This window comes from Oncorhynchus tshawytscha, linkage group LG23 (genome assembly GCF_018296145.1).
Source record: "Oncorhynchus tshawytscha isolate Ot180627B linkage group LG23, Otsh_v2.0, whole genome shotgun sequence".
In the NCBI taxonomy this organism is placed as follows: Eukaryota; Metazoa; Chordata; class Actinopteri; order Salmoniformes; family Salmonidae; genus Oncorhynchus; species Oncorhynchus tshawytscha.
The window spans coordinates 27,250,161-27,265,651 of NC_056451.1; the positions used below are offsets into that span (position 1 = coordinate 27,250,161).

The 15,491-nt window shown below is 44.5% G+C and overlaps 1 protein-coding gene across 3 annotated transcripts in view; it reads left to right on the top strand.

The window, feature by feature from the left end:
- The window catches only part of LOC112247946 (thrombospondin type-1 domain-containing protein 4), a 70,392-nt gene that overhangs the window by 10,808 nt on the left and 44,093 nt on the right, over nt 1-15,491 (top strand). The gene's annotated exons all lie outside the window — the stretch shown is intronic.

The following is a 15,491-nucleotide window of genomic DNA, read 5'->3' on the forward strand; positions in this document are numbered from 1 at the left end:
CTGGTTCCTGTATGAGTGTAGAGTTAGTAACACCATTAGTTAACTAGGTGATGGTTCCTGTATGAGTGTAGAGTTAGTAACACCAGTAGTTAACTAGGAGCTGGTTCCTGTATGAGTGTAGAGTTAGTATACCAGTAGTTAACTAGGAGATGGTTCCTGTATGAGTGTAGAGTTAGTATACCAGTAGTTAACTAGGAGCTGGTTCCTGTATGAGTGTAGAGTTAGTAACACCAGTAGTTAACTAGGAGGTGGTTCCTGTATGAGTGTAGAGTTAGTATACCAGTAGTTAACTAGGTGATGGTTCCTGTATGAGTGTAGAGTTAGTAACACCAGTAGTTAACTAGGAGGTGGTTCCTGTATGAGTGTAGAGTTAGTATACCAGTAGTTAACTAGGAGGTGGTTCCTGTATGAGTGTAGAGTTAGTAACACCAGTAGTTAACTAGGAGCTGGTTCCTGTATGAGTGTAGAGTTAGTATACCAGTAGTTAACTAGGTGATGGTTCCTGTATGAGTGTAGAGTTAGTAACACCAGTAGTTAACTAGGAGGTGGTTCCTGTATGAGTGTAGAGTTAGTAACACCAGTAGTTAACTAGGAGGTGGTTCCTGTATGAGTGTAGAGTTAGTAACACCAGTAGTTAACTAGGAGCTGGTTCCTGTATGAGTGTAGAGTTAGTAACACCAGTAGTTAACTAGGAGGTGGTTCCTGTATGAGTGTAGAGTTAGTAACACCAGTAGTTAACTAGGAGGTGGTTCCTGTATGAGTGTAGAGTTAGTAACACCAGTAGTTAACTAGGAGCTGGTTCCTGTATGAGTGTAGAGTTAGTATACCAGTAGTTAACTAGGTGATGGTTCCTGTATGAGTGTAGAGTTAGTAACACCATTAGTTAACTAGGAGGTGGTTCCTGTATGAGTGTAGAGTTAGTAACACCAGTAGTTAACTAGGAGCTGGTTCCTGTATGAGTGTAGAGTTAGTATACCAGTAGTTAACTAGGTGATGGTTCCTGTATGAGTGTAGAGTTAGTAACACCAGTAGTTAACTAGGAGCTGGTTCCTGTATGAGTGTAGAGTTAGTAACACCAGTAGTTAACTAGGAGCTGGTTCCTGTATGAGTGTAGAGTTAGTAACACCAGTAGTTAACTAGGAGCTGGTTCCTGTATGAGTGTAGAGTTAGTAACACCAGTAGTTAACTAGGAGGTGGTTCCTGTATGAGTGTAGAGTTAGTAACACCAGTAATTAACTAGGAGGTGGTTCCTGTATGAGTGTAGAGTTAGTAACACCAGTAATTAACTAGGAGGTGGTTCCTGTATGAGTGTAGAGTTAGTAACACCAGTAGTTAACTAGGAGGTGGTTCCTGTATGAGTGTAGAGTTAGTAACACCAGTAATTAACTAGGAGGTGGTTCCTGTATGAGTGTAGAGTTAGTAACACCAGTAGTTAACTAGGAGCTGGTTCCTGTATGAGTGTAGAGTTAGTAACACCAGTAATTAACTAGGAGGTGGTTCCTGTATGAGTGTAGAGTTAGTAACACCAGTAATTAACTAGGAGGTGGTTCCTGTATGAGTGTAGAGTTAGTAACACCAGTAGTTAACTAGGAGGTGGTTCCTGTATGAGTGTAGAGTTGACTAGGAGATGGTTCCTGTATGAGTGTAGAGTTAGTAACACCAGTAGTTAACTAGGAGCTGGTTCCTGTATGAGTGTAGAGTTAGTAACACCAGTAGTTAACTAGGTGGTGGTTCCTGTATGAGTGTAGAGTTAGTAACACCCGTATTAACTAGGAGCTGGTTCCTGTATGGCCATAGTGATACAGTATCTGTGGTAGTGATGGCTGGCTGTACAGTAGTAAGTTGTGTATGGGCAGTCATATGGAAACTGTCTGGCTGCTTGTACCCTCTGGGCTTTTACTGTTATGATCGGAATATCCTTCACGCTTATACAAGCAATGCTGTGTGTGTAGGTGTGGCGCATGTGTGTGTGGGTCATGTGCGTGTGCATGTGTGTGTGTGTAACGCCAGATCTGGCCTTGTGGGCTTGCAGGTCTTGTGATTGTAGTGTTATCGACTGGATTACTCTCTCTATAGTAGCTGTAGTGTGTTGGTGTGTGTGGGGTGGGGTGGGGATATGGCTGTGACCTGTATCTGTAGTGTGTTGGTGTGTGTGTGTGGGGTGGGGTGGGGGATATGACTGTGACCTGTATCTGTAGTGTGTTGGTGTGTGTGGGGTGGGGGATATGACTGTGACCTGTATCTGTAGTGTGTTGGTGTGTGTGTGGGGTGGGGGATATGGCTGTGACCTGTATCTGTAGTGTGTTGGTGTGTGTGGGGTGGGGGATATGACTGTGACCTGTATCTGTAGTGTGTTGGTGTGTGTGGGGGGTGGGGGATATGACTGTGACCTGTATCTGTAGTGTGTTGGTGTGTGGGGTGGGGATATGGCTGTGACCTGTATCTGTAGTGTGTTGGTGTGTGTGTGGGGTGGGGTGGGGGATATGACTGTGACCTGTATCTGTAGTGTGTTGGTGTGTGTGGGGTGGGGGATATGACTGTGACCTGTATCTGTAGTGTGTTGGTGTGTGTGTGGGGTGGGGGATATGACTGTGACCTGTATCTGTAGTGTGTGTGTGGGGGGTGGGGGATATGGCTGTGACCTGTATCTGTAGTGTGTTGGTGTGTGTGTGGGGTGGGGGATATGGCTGTGACCTGTATCTGTAGTGTGTTGGTGTGTGTGTGGGGTGGGGGATATGGCTGTGACCTGTATCTGTAGTGTGTTGGTGTGTGTGTGGGGTGGGGGATATGGCTGTGACCTGTATCTGTAGTGTGTTGGTGTGTGTGTGGGGTGGGGGATATGGCTGTGACCGGTATCTGTAGTGTGTTGGTGTGTGTGTGGGGTGGGGTGGGGGATATGGCTGTGACCTGTATCTGTAGTGTGTGGTACAGTCCCATAGTACCAGATGGGTTAACAATCTTTGGATGGGATTTGACTCTAGAATGTCATAAAAGAGACCAGGAAGTGTTCCCTGGAGCCAACGGTTCATGTTGTTTCACTCAGTCCCAGTCAAATCCATGGAGTTCTATTTACCGGGAGGAGGTCCATCTGGCTCCTAGTGTGGACAAACCTTGGAATGTATGACATCACTGTCTGATTCAGCCACATCTCATTCTACAGTCAATATGACATAATCATGATTGTCCTGCGTGATTTTAACTATCAGAGATGAGCTGTGTGTGTGTGTGTATTGTATTATGAGGGGGAACCCCTGGTTAGTGTTTGGTTGGCCTGCCAGAGGTCTCTCCGAGGCTCATTGAGTGACAAAGCTATCTGAGGTATCTTATCTGAGGTAGAGAGATATGATAATACTGAGCTGGTCTGGATCTCACACACGCACACAGAGAAACACGCACACACACACACACACACACACACACACACACACACACACACACACACACACACACACACACACACACACACACACACACACACACACACACACACACACACACACACACACACACACAGTTATACTACTAGTGTTAAACACATTTAGCTGTTGGCAGCTGTCCATGTGTACCAGTGGCATTAACAACAGTCCTGTGATGGTTCACTCACCAGGCTACATATTTGTGTGGGTGTACCATGTGAATGTGTGTCACAACATTCTATGTTTAAGCCCGATCATGTGTGTGTACATGTGTTTACTCTGTTGCATAGAAGCAATAGGGGAACTGAGAGAGGGATAGAGGAAGGAGGGAGAGAAGAAAAGTAGAGGAGGGGGGGAGTGACTCATTTAAGTAGTAGTGAAAGAAGGTATTGTGTATAGAATCTGTATGCAGAGGGAGGGAGGAGGGGAGATGGGGAGAGAAGGGCATAGCAAACACCGGGAGAGGGAGAGAGACCTGAGAGAGCAAGAGAGGTCACAGAGAGGTAGAGATAGATATAGAGGTAGAGAGAGAGATGAAGAACTCACAGAGAGATATATAGATAGATAGAGCGATCACAGAGGTAGAGAAAGTGATATTTTTTTATTTTTTTATTTCACATTTATTTAACCAGGTAGCTAGTTGAGAACAAGTTCTCATTTACAACTGTGACCTGGCCAAGACTAAAGCAAAGCAGTGTGAACAGACAACAACACAGAGTTACACATGGAGTAAACAATAAACAAGTCGATAACACAGTAGAAAAAAATAGTCTATATACATTGTGTGCAAAAGGCATGAGGAGGTAGGCAGATAATTACAATTTAGCAGATTAACACTTGAGTGAAATGATCAGATGGTCATGTACAGGTAGAGATACTGGTATGCAAAAGAGCAGAAAAGTAAATAAATAAAAACAGTATGGGGATGAGGTAGGTAAATTGGGTGGGCTATTTACCGATGGACTATGTACAGCTGCAGCGATTGGTTAGCTGCTCAGATAGCAGATGTTTAAAGTTGGTAAGGGAGATAAAAGTCTCCAACTTCAGCGATTTTTGCAATTCGTTCCAGGCACAGGCAGCAGAGAACTGGAAGGAAAGGCGGCCAAATGAAGTGTTGGCTTTAGGGATGATCAGTGAGATACACCTGCTGGAGCGCGTGCAAACGGGTGGGTGTTGCCATCGTGACCAGTGAACTGAGAGAAGGCGGAGCTTTACCTAGCATGGACTTGTAGATGACCTGGAGCCAGTGGGTCTGGCGGCGAATATGTAGCGAGTGCCAGCCGACTAGAGCATACAGGTCGCAGTGGTGGGTGGTATAAGGTGCTTTAGTAACAAAACAGATGGCACTGTGATAAACTGCATACAGTTTGCTGAGTAGAGTATTGGAAGCTATTTTGTAGATGACATCGCCAAAGTCGAGGATCGGTAGGATAGTCAGTTTTACTAGGGTAAGTTTGGCGGCGTGAGTGAAGGAGGCTTTGTTGCGGAATAGAAAACCGACTCTAGATTTGATTTTAGATTGGAGATGTTTGATATGAGTCTGGAAGGAGAGTTTACAGTCTAGCCAGACACCTAGGTACTTATAGATGTCCACATATTCTAGGTCGTAACCATCCAGGGTGGTGATGCTAGTCGGGCGTGCAGGTGCAGGCAGTGAACGGTTGAAAAGCATGCATTTGGTTTTACTAGCGTTTAAGAGCAGTTGGAGGCCACGGAAGGAGTGTTGTATTGCATTGAAGCTCGTTTGGAGGTTAGATAGCACAGTGTCCAAGGAAGGGCCAGAAGTATATAGAATGGTGTCGTCTGAGTAGAGGTGGATCAGGGAATCGCCCACAGCAAGAGCAACATCATTGATATATACAGAGAGAGAGTGAGAGAGAGAGACAGAGACAGAGACAGAGACATACAAAGAGAGATAGAGACAGACAGAGAGACAGAGATAGATGGAGCATTCCCTCCCACATATGCCCCCCTAGGCACAACTATGACAACATAACCAACAAAAACGGGTCACAACTCCTGCAGCTCTGTCGCACGCTGGGTATGTACATAGTCAATGGTAGGCTTCGAGGGGACTCCTATGGTAGGTACACCTATAGCTCATCTCTTGGCAGTAGTACTGTAGACTACTTTATCACTGACCTCAACCCAGAGTCTCTCAGAGCGTTCACAGTCAGCCCACTGACACCCCTATCAGACCACAGCAAAATCACAGTCTACTTAAACAGAGCAATACTCAATCATGAAGCATCAAAGCCAAAGGAACTGAGTAACAGTAAGAAATGCTATAGATGGAAGGAATGCAGTTTGGAAACCTACCAAAAAACAATTAGGCAACAACAAATTCAATCCCTTTTAAACAATTTCCTGGGTAAAACGTTCCACTGTAATAGTGAAGGTGTAAACTTGGCAGTAGAAAATCTTAACAGTATATTTGACCTCTCAGCTTCCCTATCAAATCTAAAAATCTCAAATAGAAAACCGAAGAAAATTAACAATAATGACAAATAGTTTGATGAAGAATGCAAAAATCTAAGAAAGAAATTGGGAAACCTGTCCAACCAAAAACATAGAGACCCGGAAAACCTGAGTCTACGCCTTCACTATGGTGAATCACTAAAACAACACAGAAATACACTACGGAAAAAGAAGGAACAGCATGTCAGAAATCAGCTCAATGTAATTGAATAATCCATAGACTCTAACCACTTCTGGGAAAATTGGAAAACACTAAACAAACAACAACACGAAGAATTATCTATCCAAAATGGAGATGTATGGGTAAACCACTTCTCCAATCTTTTTGGCTCTATAACAAAGAATAAAGAGCAAAAACATATACATGATCAAAAACAGATCTTAGAATCAACAATTAAAGACTACTAGAACCCACTGGATTCTCCAATTACATTGAATGAGTTACAGGACAAAATAAAAACCCTCCAACCCAAAAAGGCCTGTGGTGTTGATGGTATCCTCAATGAAATGATCAAATATACAGACAACAAATTCCAATTGGCTATACTAAAACTCTTTAACATCATCCTTAGCTCTGGTATCTTCCCCAATATTTGGAACCAAGGACTGATCACCCCAATCCACAAAAGTGGAGACAAATTTGACCCCAATAACTACCGTGGAATATGCGTCAACAGTAACCTTGGGAAAATCCTCTGCATTATCATTAACAGCAGACTCGTACATTTCCTCAATGAAAACAATGTACTGAGCAAATGTCAAATTGGCTTTTTTACCAAATTACCCTACAACAGACCATGTATTCACCCTGCACACCCTATTTGACAACCAAACAAACCAAAACAAAGCAAAGTCTTCTCATGCTTTGTTGATTTCAAAAAAGCCTTCGACTCAATTTGGCATGAGGGTCTGCTATACAAACTGATGGAAAGTGGTGTTGGGGGTAAAACATACGACATTATAAAATCCATGTACACAAACAACAAGTGTGCGGTTAAAATTGGCAAAAAACACACACATTTCTTCACACAGGGTCGTGGGGTGAGACAGGGATGCAGCTTAAGCCCCACCCTCTTCAACATATATATCAACGAATTGGCATGGGCACTAGAAAAGTCTGCAGCACCTGGCCTCACCCTACTAGAATCCGAAGTCAAATGTCTGCTGTTTGCTGATGATCTGGTGCTTCTGTCACCAACCAAGGAGGGCCTACAGCAGCACCTAGATCTTATGCACAGATTCTGTCAGACCTGGGCCCCAACAGTAAATCTCAGTAAGACCAAAATAATGGTGTTCCAAAAAAGGTCCAGTCACCAGGACCACAAATACAAATTCCATCTAGACACTGTTGCCCTAGAGCACACAAAAAACTATACATACCATGGCCTAAACATCAGCGCCACAGGTAACTTCCACAAAGCTGTGAACGATCTGAGAGACAAGGCAAGAAGGGCATTCTATGCCATCAAAAGGAACATAAATTTCAACATACCAATTAGGATTTGGCAAAAAATACTTGAATCAGTCATAGAGCCCATTGCCCTTTATGGTTGTGAGGTCTGGGGTCCGCTCACCAACCAAGACTTCACAAAATGGGACAAACACCAAATTGAGACTGCACGCAGAATTCTGCAAAAATATCCTCCGTGTACAACGTAGAACACCAAATAATGCATGCAGAGCAGAATTAGGCCGATACCCACTAATTATCAAAATCTAGAAAAGGGCTGTTAAATTCTATAACCACCTAAAAGGAAGCGATTCCCAAACCTTCCATAACAAAGCCATCACCTACAGAGAGATGAACCTGGAGAAGAGTCCCCTAAGCAAGCTGGTCCTGGGGCTCTGTTCACAAACACAAACACACCCTACAGAGCCCCAGGACAGCAGCACAATTAGACCCAACCAAATCATGAGAAAACAAAAAGATAATTATGACACATTGGGAAGAATTAACAAAAAAACAGAGCAAACTAGAATGCTATTTGGCCCTACACAGAGAGTACACAGCGGCAGAATACCTGACCACTGTGACTGATCCAAAATTAAGGAAAGCTTTGACTATGTACAGACTCAGTGAGCATAGCCTTGCTATTGAGAAAGGCCGCTGTAGGCAGACATGGCTCTCAAGAGAAGACAGGCTATGTGCTCACTGCCCACACAATGAGGTGGAAACTGAGCTGCACTTCCTAACCTCCTGCCCAATGTATGACCATATTAGAGAGACATATTTCCCTCAGATTACACAGATCCACAAAGAATTCGAAAACAAATCCAATTTTGATAAACTCCCATATCTACTGGGTGAAATTCCACAGTGTGCCATCAAAGCAGCAAGATTTGTGACCTGTTGCCACGAGAAAAGGGCAACCAGTGAAGAACAAACACCCTTGTAAATACAACCCATATTTATGCTTATTTATTTTATCTTGTCCTTTCACCATTTGTACATTGTTAAAACACTGTATATATATAATATGACATTTGGATTGTCTTTATTGTGTTGAAACTTCTGTATGTGTGATGTCTACTGTTAATTTTTATTGTTTATTTCACTATATATATTAACTTTATATATTATCTACCTCACTTTCTTTGGCAATGTTAACACATGTTTCCCATGCCAATAAAGCCTCTTGAATTGAATTGAATTGGAGAGAGAGAGAGACAGAGAGATAGAGACAGAGACAGAGATAGATGGAGAGAGAGAGAGATAGAGAGAGGCGGAGAGATAGACATACAAAGAGAGATAGAGAGACAGCAATAGATGGAGAGAGAGAGATAGAGACAGAGATAGATGGAGAGAGAGACAGAGATAGAGAGATAGAGAGAGACGGAGAGATAGAGACATACAAAGAGAGATAGATAGATGGAGAGAGAGATAGGGACAGAGATAGATGGAGAGACAGAGATAGAGAGAGACGGAGAGATAGAGACAGAGATAGATGGAGAGAGAGAGATAGAGAGAGGCGGAGAGATAGAGACATACAAAGAGAGATAGAGAGACAGATAGATGGAGAGATAGAAAGAGATGTGTAATGTTTACTGTTTGTATTGCTTATTTCACTTGATATATTATCTACCTCACTTGCTTTGGCAATGTTAACACATGTTTCCCATGCCAATAAAGCCCTTGAATTGAATTGAATTGAGAGAGATGGAGAGATAGAGACATACAAAGAGATAGAGAGATAGAGAGACAGAGATAGATGGAGAGAGAGAGAGACAGAGATAGAGAGAGACGGAGAGACAGAGAGACAGAGATAGATGGAGAGAGAGAGACGGAGAGACAGAGATAGATGGAGAGAGAGAGATAGAGAGAGACGGAGAGATAGAGACATACAAAGAGAGATAGAGAGAGACGGAGAGACAGAGATAGATGGAGAGAGAGACAGAGATACATGGAGAGAGACAGAGATACATGGAGAGAGACAGAGAGAGATGGAGAGAGAGAGATGGAGAGAGACAGAGATAGATGGAGAGAGAGAGAGACAGAGATACATGGAGAGGGAGAGACAGAGATAGATGGAGAGAGAGAGAGACAGAGAGAGACAGAGAGATAGATGGAGAGAGAGAGACAGCAGGAAGAGAAAGGGAAGTATGTGACAGAGGAAGAAGAGAAGGATTCATGGAAAGGTACACAAGCGGAAAGAGAGAGTGTGTGCATGTGTAAGAAGAGCAGAGGTTTTAGGATGAGAGAGAAAGAGAGGAGAGGAAAGTGTGGAATGTGGAGAGAAACCGACTGAAGGAGAGAAAAACGAGAGGAGTACACTTTGACCTGACTTCTGAGTGAAAGGAACTATTAAGAAAGACTGTCTTCTCTCTCTTTCATTCTTCCCTTGCTCTATTTCCCACATCTACTCTAGAGTCAATATTTACTCAGTGTCAAGGGAGCATGCCTCCACACAACAAGCACCTAGGCCTTATCTACTGTATCTAATATACACTATATATACGAAAGTATGTGGACACCCCTTCAAATTAGGGGATTCTGCTGCTATGTCAGGATTACCCGTTGTGTATAAAATCAAGCACACCACCATGCAATCTCCATAGACAAACATTGGCAGTAGAATGGCGCTTACTGAAGAGCTCCATGACTTTCAACGTGGCACCATCATAGGATGCCAACAAGTCAGTTCGTCAAATTTTAGCCCTGCTAGAGTTGCCCCGGTCAACTGTAAGTGCTGTTATTGTAAAGTGGAAATGTCTAGGAGCAACAACGGCTCAGCCGCGAAGTGGTAGGCCACACAAGCTCACAGAACGGGACTGCCGAGTGCTGAAGCGCGTAGCACGTAAAAATCATCTGTCCTCGGTTGCAACACTCACTACCGAGTTCCAAACTGCCTCTGGAAACAAAGTCAGAGCTGTTCGTCTGGAGCATAATGAAATGGGTTTCCATGGCAAAGCAGCCGCACACAAGCCTAAGATCACCATGCATAATGCCAAGCGTCCTCTGGTGTGGTATAAAGCTTGCCGCCATTGCACTCTGAAGCAGTGGAAACGTGTTCTCTGGAGTGAGGAATCACACTTCACGACGAAACACGACCCTGCCATGCTGCACTGCTTCTTGACACACTGCTCGCTTAACCCGGAAGGCAGCCGCACCAATGTGTCGGAGGAATCACTGTACAACTGGCAACACGAGTCAGCTTGCAGGCACCCGGCCCGCCACAAGGAGTTGCTAGATCGCGATGGGACAAGGACATCCCAGCTGGCCAAATGATGGGCCAATTGTGCACTGCCTCATGAGTTTCCCGGTCGCGGCTGGCTGCGTCACAGCCTGTGATCGAAGCCGGGTCTGTAGTGACGCCTCTAGCACTGCGATGCAGTGCCTTAGACCGCTGATGGATGTTGAGAGAGACGTATCCTGCCCTCTCTCCCAAAGTATTGGCTAAGATAACGGCAGTATTGTTCTCTGAAAAGTTCAGCAATGACAAAATTATTATTGTTTAGAGTCGTTATGAAGTCCCGAACAGACCCAGATGTGTTGGGTAGGACACACACACACACACTTTGTCAAGTGGAGTGTGTGTGTAATTATTATCAGCCATGCTATCCATACTGACTAAGTTTGTTTTCTTCGGGGTCCCTTCCAAATAGCTCCAGGGGCAGCGGTGTCCTTGTGACCCAGTGCTGCATCCAAACTCCTGTGTGTGTTTATGAAGTGTTCAGAGAAGTAGAACATGTTCATTTCTCATTTGACTCTATCCTTCTAGTGAACAGACCCAATGAGTATGTCTCAGTGTACATCTGTTTCAATGTGATGACCTGATAACGTGGGTCGTCCATCTTGGGAGGTGGTGGACAGACAGACAGCTGGCTTCCTGTGCAGTGATGTATGAGAGTCTATTGTAGTGTTTATCACATGGAGGCTCGGCTTCCTCCTGGGTCAAGGCTAACTCTGAGACATGGCTGGAGACTCCTATGGCTGGAGACTGACTGACTGTGGTGTCGTTGGAGTCTACATCCATGTCCATATCTCAGGGTTATAGGTCAATGCTACAGGCTGGAAAACATGCTTTATCATTAGCCAGGTCAGAATACAAGTCTGAACTGTTGTTCAGTTAGGAAGCTGACCAACAGATTACACATAATCCCACCTGGAAGTGTGTGAGTTGTTTGTGTGTATCTTTGTCTGTTTCTGTGTGTTCTTGAGTTGATATGTACAGCTGTTTAGTGATGTGAGGCCCTGGACAGGCTGAGAGGACTAGGGGCCATTCCCAGGTGGGCAATCCCTGTTCCGTCACCTAGATGATCTGTGTGGAAACAGCTGCAGAGGAAGGTTCCCAAGAATGTCTGTTCCCCTAAGGAGTTAACTAGGGCACACCCAGGAGGGTGTGTGTGTTTGTGTGGTCAACAACAGCTTTCACAGTGGAATGTTCTGTGTGATCAAGACTTAGCGTTTGTGTGTTTACAGAACTTCTGTGTTTTGCTGTTTATGGGCATTCCAGTATTGTTTTTCTGTCTGTGTTTGTAGAAGTGCAGTTGATTGGTCTGTCAGTGTGGGCATCCTCTCTGTCCTCTGTACTGTGTGGCACAGCGGAGGATGTTGAAGGGAGGACGGCTCATAGTAATGGCTAGAATATAGTCAATGGAATAGTACCATTCTATTCCATTGACTCCATTCCAGCCATTCCTATGAGCCGTCCTCCCCTCAGCAGCCTCCACTGGTGTGGCAGTAAGAGTAGAGCTCAGTAGTACAATGACCCTGGGCCTTGGGGAGGGAGACCCTGGTTGATTCCCCTCTCACTAATGGCCCTATTCATTACAGACAGACAGACCCTCCCCTCCTTCTCCTTCTCCCCCCTCGACTCCCCTCCTCCCTATTTCTCACCCATCCCCTCCCTCCTCTCCCCTCCTCCCTCCTTCTCCCCCTGCCCATCTCTACCCTCATCCCTCTTTCTCCCCCTCCTTTCCCCTCCTCTCTCCTTCTCCCCTCCTCCGCTCCAGTAAAACTCACCTGTAACACCCTCCTCCCCTCCAGTAAAACACACCTGTAACTCTGCTCCTCCACTCCAGTAAAACACACCTGTAACTCCCTCCTCCCCTCCAGTAAAACACACCTGTAAATCTGCTCCTCCATTCCAGTAAAACACACCTGTAACTCCCTCCTCCCCTCCAGTAAAACACACCTGTAACTCCCTCCTCCCCTCCAGTAAAAAAAAAAAAAAAAAACTTGTAACTCCCTCCTCCCCTCCAGTAAAACACACCTGTAACTCCCTCCTCCCCTCCAGTAAAACACACCTGTAACTCCCTCCTCCCCTCCAGTAAAACACACCTGTAACCCCCTCCTCCCCTCCAGTAAAACACACCTGTAACTCCGCTCGTCCCCTCCAGTAAAACACACCTGTAACTCCGCTCGTCCCCTCCAGTAAAACACACCTGTAACTCCCTCCTACCCTCCAGTAAAACACACCTGTAACTCCCTCCTCCCCTCCAGTAAAACAAACCTGTAACTCCCTCCTCCCCTCCAGTAAAACCTACCTGTAACTCCGCTCCTCCCCTCCAGTAAAACACACCTGTAACTCCCTCCTCCCCTCCAGTAAAACACACCTGTAACTCCCTCCTCCCCTCCAGTAAAACACACCTGTAACTCCCTCCTCCCCTCCAGTAAAACACACCTGTAACTCCCTCCTCCCTTCCAGTAAAACTCACCAGTAACTCCCTCCTTCCCTCCAGTAAAACACACCCTCCTCCCCTCCAGTAAAACTCACCTGCAACTCCCTCCTCCCCTCAAGGTAAAACACACCTGTAACCCCCTCCTCCCCGCCAGTAAAACACACCTATAACTCCCTCCTCCCCTCCAGTAAAACTCACCTGTAACTCCGCTCCTCCCCTCCAGTAAAACACACCTGTAACTCCTTCCTCCCCTCCAGTAAAACACACCTGTAACTCCCTCCTCCCCTCCAGTAAAACACACCCTCCTCCCCTCCAGTAAAACACACCTGTAACTCCCTCCTCCCCTCCAGTAAAACACACCTGTAACTCCCTCCTCCCCTCCAGTAAAACACACCTGTAACTCCCTCCTCCCCTCCAGTAAAACACACCTGTAACTCCTTCCTCCCCTCCAGTAAAACACACCTGTAACTCCTTCCTCCCCTCCAGTAAAACACACCTGTAACTCCTTCCTTCCCTCCAGTAAAACACACCTGTAACTCCCTCCTCCCCTCCGGTAAAACACACCTGTAACTCCTTCCTCCCCTCCAGTAAAACACACCTGTAACCCCCTCCTCCCCTCCTGTAACTTAGCTTACTGTAAATTACTCCCCCTGTCTTTCATTTGCTCACACAGCTACTGCCATGCATCCACTCTCTCTTTCATTCTCTCTTTCTTCTACCTATTCACTACAGACCCTCCTATCCTCCCCCTATCCTCCCCCTTTACCCAGCTCTAAAGCACAGCACACCTATAACTTTCACTGGCCTACAACAATATTCTATGGCTCTCTCACAGGTCTATTCAGTAGCTATTACTCTCTCCCCTTTACCCTTCTCACTCCTTCTCCCCCTTTCTCCTCCCCCAGTAATAAAACATACCTCAGACTTTAACTGCTCTACTATATTGGTCTTCACTCTCTCTGTCTTTCACCAGTCTATAGAACTACAGTGACTTGTATCTTTCACCAGTCTATAGAACTACAGTGACTTGTATCTTTTACCAGTCTATAGAACTACAGTGACTTGTATCTTTCACCACTCTATAGAACTACAGTGACTTGTATCTTTCACCACTCTATAGAACTACAGTGACTTGTATCTTTCACCAGTCTATAGAACTACAGTGACTTGTATCTTTCACCACTCTATAGAACTACAGTGACTTGTATCTTTCACCACTCTATAGAACTACAGTGACTTGTATCTTTCACCACTCTATAGAACTACAGTGACTTGTATCTTTCACCACTCTATAGAACTACAGTGACTTGTATCTTTCACCATCTTTCACCACTCTATGGAACTACAGTGACTTGTATCTTTCACCATCTTTCACCACTCTATGGAACTACAGTGACTTGTATCTTTCACCACTCTATAGAACTACAGTGACTTGTATCTTTCACCAGTCTATAGAACTACAGTGACTTGTATCTTTCACCAGTCTATAGAACTACAGTGACTTGTATCTTTCACCAGTCTATAGAACTACAGTGACTTGTATCTTTCACCACTCTATAGAACTACAGTGACATGTATCTTTCACCATCTTTCACCACTCTATGGAACTACAGTGACTTGTATCTTTCACAGTCTATAGAACTACAGTGACTTGTATCTTCCACCAGTCTATAGAACTACAGTGACTTGTATCTTTCACAGTCTATAGAACTACAGTGACTTGTATCTTCCACCAGTCTATAGAACTACAGTGACTTGTATCTTTCACAGTCTATAGAACTACAGTGACTTGTATCTTCCACCAGTCTATAGAACTACAGTGACTTGTATCTTTCACCAGTCTATAGAACTACAGTGACTTGTATCTTTCACCAGTCTATAGAACTACAGTGACTTGTATCTTTCACCACTCTATAGAACTACAGTGACTTGTATCTTTCACCAGTCTATAGAACTACAGTGACTTGTATCTTTCACCAGTCTATAGAACTACAGTGACTTGTATCTTTCACCAGTCTATAGAACTACAGTGACTTGTATCTTTCACCACTCTATGGAACTACAGTGACTTGTATCTTTCACCACTCTATAGAACTACAGTGACTTGTATCTTTCACCATCTTTCACCACTCTATGGAACTACAGTGACTTGTATCTTTCACAGTCTATAGAACTACAGTGACTTGTATCTTTCACCAGTCTATAGAACTACAGTGACTTGTATCTTTCACCAGTCTATAGAACTACAGTGACTTGTATCTTTCACCAGTCTATAGAACTACAGTGACTTGTATCTTTCACCAGTCTATAGAACTACAGTGACTTGTATCTTTCACCAGTCTATAGAACTACAGTGACTTGTATCTTTCACCAGTCTATAGAACTACAGTGACTTGTATCTTTCACCAGTCTATAGAACTACAGTGACTTGTATCTTTCACCAGTCTATAGAACTACAGTGACTTATATCTTTCA